The sequence below is a fragment of the Puma concolor genome, chromosome D3 (assembly GCF_028749965.1).
Source record: "Puma concolor isolate L17-30 chromosome D3, mPumCon1.1.hap2, whole genome shotgun sequence".
NCBI classification, from domain to species: domain Eukaryota; kingdom Metazoa; phylum Chordata; class Mammalia; order Carnivora; family Felidae; genus Puma; species Puma concolor.
Genome location: NC_141678.1, coordinates 69,559,940 through 69,567,359, shown reverse-complemented (window position 1 = coordinate 69,567,359; position 7,420 = coordinate 69,559,940). Strand labels below are relative to the sequence as shown.

The window sequence follows — 7,420 nt, the reverse complement described above, 5'->3', positions numbered from 1 at the left end:
TTTGAAAAGAATAAAGATGGAGATTAAAAAAAAACAAAACACCAAAAGATTAATCATTTTCCTATTTCCCAATTCTTCAGGGCCCTACAAGGAATTGCTTGACTGTGAGTTGGCTATCCAGTTGGGATAAAGAGGGGCCTTAACAAAGTTAAGCCACCAGAACACGTGGAGCAGGGTAAGCGGTCCAGCAGTCTGTAGTGGGCCTGGCCGCTTCTCGAGTTTGCCACGTGGCTTTGCGGTTGCCCTGGACGCGCGCTAGGTGGGTGGAGAAACGTCTAACGTCTGAAGGACTACATTTCCCAGAAGCCTGCGCGGCCGCGCGCCACGTGACCGTCGGCCGGGGCGCGCCCGGCGGTTCGGTCCCCAGCCGCGTTCTCGGCCGCTTCCCTCTTCTCTCCCCGCCTCCCGGCCTGCGCACGGACGCGGCCGGGGCGGGAGCCGAGCCGGAGTCGAGCCGGAGCCCGAGCCGCAGAGACGTGGAAACATGGAGGCCTGAGCCGGCGTGCGCCACTCCGGCTGCGGCGGCGACAGCGGCTTCTTCCGATCCCTCTCTGCCACCCTCTCGCGTGTCGCTGGAGCTGGAAGCGGATCTGCCCGCCGGCTGAGACAGGTGGGCTCTGGCGCCGCCCCCAGCGGAGCGGCCCTGAAAATCCGGCGGGGCCCCCGGCCCCTTGTCGGAGCGGGTTTGAGGACACCCGCCAGTCGGTGGGGCTTCTCCGCCAGGGCGGGGTAGAGGGTCCTTTCCTGCCAGTGGGGGACTGGGCCACCCTGGAGGGGCTGTGCCTGGGCCCCAAGAGCTGCCCACATCTTCCCTTCTCCCCGCCCCCTTCCAGGGAACAGTGGCACTCAGAGGGTGAGGGAGTGTGTTAGTCAAGAGAGTGAGAGGGACGTCTGTCCGAGTCGCGGTAAGAGTTGGAGGGATACCGAAGAGCAGGTAGATGCTCCGGGAGATGGGGCGATGTTGGTCTGACAAATGGGCGTGTGATGGGCAGGGTGAGCAATAGTGGGGTTTTTTTTTTTGACATATACATTGTTATTGAGATGTAATTCACCTACCATAAAATTCACCCTTTAAAAGTACAATTAAAGTATAACTCCGTGGTTTTTAGCGTATTCACTGGGTTTGTGCAACTTTCTAATTCCAGAACATTTTTGTCACCCAAAAGAGAAACTCCTACCCATTAACGGTCTGTATTTCCCCCTTTCCCACCCCCTGGCAGCTAGCAGTTGTGTGTCAGCTGAACGGTGAAAGGGTGGGAAGTTAGCCCAGGTGTTTGTGAGTTAGTGGCAGTAGCGGGGTGATAAAGCTGATCGCATGAAAGTACTGAGCTGGGGTAGAGGAGTGATGGGGTGACTGTAATAGGGCCGGCAAAGGGGTACACAGAATGGACAGAATGGGGGGGGTAGATGAAGCGGGACCCTGAAAGGGAAGAGCGGAGGTTGGTGGGAGAGGCGTGTAGGGAGGAGCTGCTCAAAGATGTGGAAACATGGAGGGTGGAGGCCGGGGAGAGGAGTGTAATCTTACAGAGGAACCCAGGCTTCGGTCTGATGGGTTGAGAGCTCAAGAGAGAAACTGGAGGTGGAAGGGAGGAGATTTATAGGAATAGGTGAGTGGTTGCTGCTGAGCATGAAATTTATGATTTTTGGAAAGATTATTCTGCTTTATAACTTACATCTTGGGTATAATTCTCTTGGCAACTGAGACTAGCCAAATAGAAATACTCCCATTCTGCAGATGAAGAACTAGTCTCTCAGAGCTTAAGTGATTTGCTGAAACTCTTAAGGTTTTAAATAAGGTAAAATGACTTGGAGATTAAAGAATAATTGAACTATAAATTGCAGATGGTTTGAGTGGCAGAGAATTGAGGGGGGCGATGTCACAGGAAGGAGATTCTGTTAAATGTATTAAGTCTTATTTTGATAGAGGCCAAGGACTTTGTTTTTGTAACTTTTAAATACAAATACAGAAGAGTTCAGACATTGAAATAATTTAATATGCCCTCATGTACCCATTACCCAGCTTCGACAGTTAGTAACTCAGGCTGATTTAGTTTCATCTGTGTCCTTTATCCATTCCCATCCCCACTCTGAACTATTTTATTTAATTTTATTTAATTTTAATTTTATTTTATTTTAGTGTTTATTTATATTTGAGGGCGGGGGAGGGGCAGAGAGAGAGGGAGACAGAATCCGAAGTGGGCTCTGTGTCGGCAGTGCAAAGCCCAACATGGGGCTTGAACCCACGAACCGTGAGATCATGACCTGAGCCGAAGTCTGTCACTCAGTTGACTGAATACCCAGGCTTCCTATTTTAATTTAATTTAATTTAATTTAATTTAATTTAATTTAATTTATTTTTTAAGAGAGAGACAAAGAAGTAAAAAGACACCAGCGGGCAGAGAGGCAGAGAGAGAAGGAAAGAGAGAATCTTAATCAGACTCCTTGCCCAGTGTGGAGCCTGACAGTGGGGCTCAGTCTTACAACCTTGTGATCGTGATCTAAGCTGAAATCAGGAGTCTGATGGTTAACCAACTGAGCCACCCAAGCGCCCCCAAACTATTTTATTTTATTATTTTTTTTTAATTTTAGCAAGAAAGAGAGTGAGTTGTGGAGAGGGACAGTGGGAGAGGGAGAGAATCCCAAGCAGGCTTCATACACAGCACGGAGCCAGACTTGGGGGCTCAATGCCAGTATTCTGGGTCATGACCCAGGGCGAAATCCAGAGTGGGTCACTCAACTGACTGAGCCACACAGGTGCCTGGCCCCCTATTTTAAAGCAGATCATAGGCATACCATTTCATTTGTAAATATGTGAGTGTATATCTGTGGAAGGTTGAGGTACTCTTTTTTTAATATACCCACATACAAGTATCACATCCAAAAAAATCAATGGTAAGCTCTTAATATCAATATTTAGAAGGACTTATTTTTTAAAATGTGGTATCCATTTGATACAAAGAAGTTACACATTCCAACCGCTTTGATGTTTGACTCTCTAAAAAAATATGGTATAATTGTTTCCTGATTTTTTTCCAGTTGTTCCTGGTATCCTGTTCCTTTTTCTTGGTTAATATGGTTCATCTTGTGTAAAAAGTTTGAAGAATTGTCACTTTGGCATTTTAATCGATGGAGTTTTGTAAGAGCGGGAGAAAGATAGAAGTGAAATGTAACACATGCACAGATTTTTAAAAAGCGAAATGTATATTCACAAATAACTTACGTCTGTTCTAAGTATGGGGCAATTTGATTATGCTTTTCTAGATAATTTCACATATTGTCAGAAGTTGTTTACTGTGTGTGTATTAGTTTTCTATGCCTACTGTAACAAAGTACCACAAATTTAGTGTCCTAAAAACAACACAAATTATTTTTAAAGTTCTATATTTTAGGGGCACCCGGGTGGCTCAGTCAGCGATGTGTCCAACTTTGGCTTTGGTCTTGCGGTTCGTGGGTTCGGGCCCTGTGTTGGGCTCTCTGCTGTTATCATGGAGCCAGCCTCGGATCCTCTGTCCCCCCACCCCCACTTTTTCTTCTCCCCTGTGCGTGCTCTCTCTCTCTCTCTCTCTCTCTCTCTCTCAAAAATAAAGAAACATTTAAACAAATTTTTAAAGGTCTCTATTTTAGAAGTCCAAAATGGGTCTCACTGGGCTAAAAAAATTAGTGTGTCAACAAGTCTCTATTCTCTTCTGGAGTTTTCTAGAGGTTTCCTTACCTCTTCCAGCTTCTAGAGGCCACCCCCTGTTCCTTGGCTTGTGGCCCTCTTATTCCATCTTCAAAGTGAGTAGTATTGTATCTCTCCAGTGACAGTTGGGAAAGGTTAAGGACCCATGTGACTAGATCAGGCTTATCTAGATAATTCAGGGGGCGCCTGGGTGGCGCAGTCGGTTAAGCGTCCGACTTCACCCAGGTCACGATCTCGCGGTCCGTGAGTTCGAGCCCCGCGTCAGGCTCTGGGCTGATGGCTCAGAGCCTGGAGCCTGTTTCCGATTCTGTGTCTCCCTCTCTCTCTGCCCCTCCCCCGTTCATGCTCTGTCTCTCTCTGTCCCAAAAATAAATAAACGTTGAAAAAAAAAAAAAAATTAGATAATTCAGGAGGATCTCCCCTATCTCAAGGTCCTTGACTTAATTATAGCTGCAAAGTCCCCTTTGCCAGGTAAGATAGCAATCATTGGTTCCATAGATTAGGACATGGACATCTTTGGGGGCTGTTATTCTTTCTGCCATGGTGTGTTTGGGGACATTTTGCTGAGACTTCGGAAAATAGGTGAGGTGACTTCTTTTGCTACTACAAATTCAATGTAAGTGTCATCTTTCACTGTGTAGGCAATGGGAATGGTTAGTGGTAGAGAGGACCACTCCATCTTCCTTTTTAGTGACCATGACAAACATACGGGAAGTACCTGTGCACTTGCAGTGTGGGCTTTGGTAAAATGAGACCCTTAAAAGTGATTAAGTGTATGGGAATGTAAGCTGGTACAGCCACTCTGGAAAACAGTATGGAGGTGCCTCAAAAAACTAAAAATAGAACTACCCTACGACCCAGCAATTGCACTACTAGGCATTTATCCACGGGATACAGGTGTGCTGTTTCGAAGGGACTCATGCACTATTGACATATTTTATATGTTTATAGCAGCACTATCGACAATAGCCAAAGGAGGGAAAGAGCCCACGTGTTCATTGATGGATGAATGGATAAAGATGTGGTATATATATATACAATGGAGTATTACTCGGCCATCAAAAAGAATGAAATCTTGCCATTGGCAACTGGAGGGTATTATGCTAAGTGAAATTAGTCAGAGAAAGACAAGAATCATGACTTCACTCATATGAGGACTTTAAGAGACAAAACAGATGAACATAAGGGAAGGGAAACAAAAATAATGTAAACCCGGGAGGGGGACAAAACAGAAGAGATTCATAAATATGGAGAACAAACTGAGGGTTACTGGAGGGGTTGTGGGCGGGGGGATGGGCTAAATGGGTAAGGGGCACTAAGGAATCTACCCCTGAAATCATTGTTTCACCATATGCTAACTAATTTGGATGTAAAAAAAAAAAAAAAAAAAGTGACTAAGCATAAAAGCGATGTAACAACCTGCGAAGTTTTTTTGTATTTCGTTTCGGTCTCTTCATATTCATGTTTCTAAAGTTTTGTGTACTTGTAATCAGAGTGTGTGTAACACCCAGCAGCTGCTTGAAGTCACAGGGCAGCCTGGGGCAGTGAGGGAGAAGGCTCTCCGACTCAGTGGGTGATCAAGGCACCCCCAGTTCGACGGGAAGCTCTTAAAGTGCAAAAACATTCAGGAAGAGCGAACTCCTGACAGCCCTGGGCTCGAGGCCCCTTCCCGACTTGTCCTTCTGTGACCTGGTTGGTTGAAAAGGGCTTTGAGCCTTTGCCAGGACCAGGAGAAGAGTGAATGTTGGAGGTAGAGAGGGCTTCGGGAAGGCCTCTAGTTTGGTGTCCTGCTTCCGTCCTCAGCTCCCGAGGTCGGGACCGTGTCGGGGCGTGAAGGTGCTGGTTCTGGTGGTGGTGCGTTTCCGGTTACCGCGTCTCAGGAAGAGCCTGTTCAGTATCTGCTCCTGCTCTTTACCTCGTTTCCCCTTGGGAGCTCCTTAGTGGCGCTTAATGCCCTGAACTTCTGCTTAAAACCTGCGTGTAAACAGCGTGTAAGTTATCTGCCTGATACTTCTTTGTGGTCCAAATAATCTAAACTAGCAGCGTTGGGAACAACTTTATAAATAGGTCTCACTTACTAAAATGTTCTGTTTCTTTTCATTCCTTTCTGGAAGTTTGGTTAGTACTTTCTGATCTCTAATATTTTTTAAGATGTCTTTTTTTTTTTATTTTGAGAGAGAGGGAGAATCTTAAGCAGGCTCTGTGCTGTGAGCGCAGAGCCCAGTGCTGACCTCGATTCCATGAACCGTGAGATCATGGCCTGAGCTGGAATCGAGAGTCGGCCGCTCCACCGACTGAACCACCCAGGCCCTCCGATTTCTTCTGTAAGTTTGATCCCATTCGTTACATATGCGGACACCAGGCTGGGGTTATGGGGTGGGAGTGGGGCTGGGTGTGTGGACAAAATGGGTAAAGGTGGTCAAAAGGTACAGACTTCTAGTTATAAGTCATGGGGGTGTGATGTGCAGCATGGCGACTACAGTTAATAAGGCTCTATTGTATATTTGAAAGTTGCTAACAGCAGATCTTTTAAGTTCTCATCACAAGAAAAAATTGTAACGATGTACGGTGATGGATGTCAACTAGATTTACTGTGGTGATATTTTTGCAATATATACACGCATAGAATACCCTGTGGTACACCTGAAACTGACATAATGCTTCATGTCAATTATATCTCAATGTAAAAACAATGCAGGCACTAAAAGTAGCTGTTAACTTTCCAATAACACTGGAAGAATTAAACAATACGTATTCTGTATGTGATGTGATTGATAATTTCTTTTTTAGATGGAGTCAGTCACCAAATTGTAACAGTCCCTTCAGAGTATCTCTTGCAACCCTTCCCTTTAGAATACTTTTAAAAAAAATGTGTTTTTTTTTTTTTTTTTTTTAACATTTATTCAGTTTTGAGAGACAGAGACAAAGCGTGAGTGGGAGGGGCAGAGAGAGAGGGAGACACAGAACCCGAAGCAGCTCCAGGCTCAGAGCTGTCAGCACAGAGCCTGACATGGGGCTCAAACTCATGAACCGCGAGATCATGACCTGAGCCGAAGTCGGACGCTTAACCGACTGAGCCACCCAGGCGCCCCTTGAATGTTTTTGAAGCCTCCTGCATCAGTTAAGATTCGGTTTGGCTGTGCAGAGCAGACTTGATTGAATAATAGCTTAAACATCTTGTTTGTTTCCCGTGTAAAAGTCCAGAGGTAGACAGCTCAGGGCTGGCATGGCGACTCCACTGTCATTAGTTACCCAGTTTCTTACTCTGTCATCCCTGGGGTGTGGCTTGTTTTCTGGGTCCCGATGGTGGTGCACGGCATGCAGTTAGATAAATGGTCTGGCACCCACAAAGAGTTCTGGACTGGATGTAGGTATTTTGAAATCATCAGTGTATGGGGAAGCGTTCACTGATCTCTTAGAAGACCCAGGGATGTGTGCTATCTTCTGGTTCCAGTGGACAAAGTAGAAACCTGTTAGTAAGTCGTCCTGTTGTAAAGCATCAGGCATCAGCCTGCTCTCTGGCCCTTTTTTGCTTCCACTCTGATTCCCTCCCTGCTCTAGCCCTGCTCCAGCCGTGTTGAACTTCTCTCAGTTCCTGGAATGGGCCCTTGCCTGTGTTTGTCTTCACTCTAAGCCTTCACGCGTGGTGTTCCCTTTGCTTTGACAACTTTCTGAACCCTACACCCAGCTAGGCCAGTCCTTCTTATCCTTCAGGCCCTAGCTTTGATGGTATGACCT

At 46.2% G+C, this 7,420-nt stretch overlaps 1 protein-coding gene across 1 annotated transcript in view; it reads left to right on the top strand.

Annotated features, from left to right (window-relative positions):
• Positions 1–350: 350 nt before the first annotated feature.
• DYM (dymeclin) overlaps positions 351–7,420 on the top strand; it is a 357,699-nt gene continuing 350,629 nt past the window's right edge. Inside the window, exon 1 of the mRNA XM_086682934.1 lies at positions 351–610. The gene's annotated coding sequence lies outside the window, so the exon portion shown is untranslated. The remainder of the gene's footprint in view (positions 611–7,420) is intronic.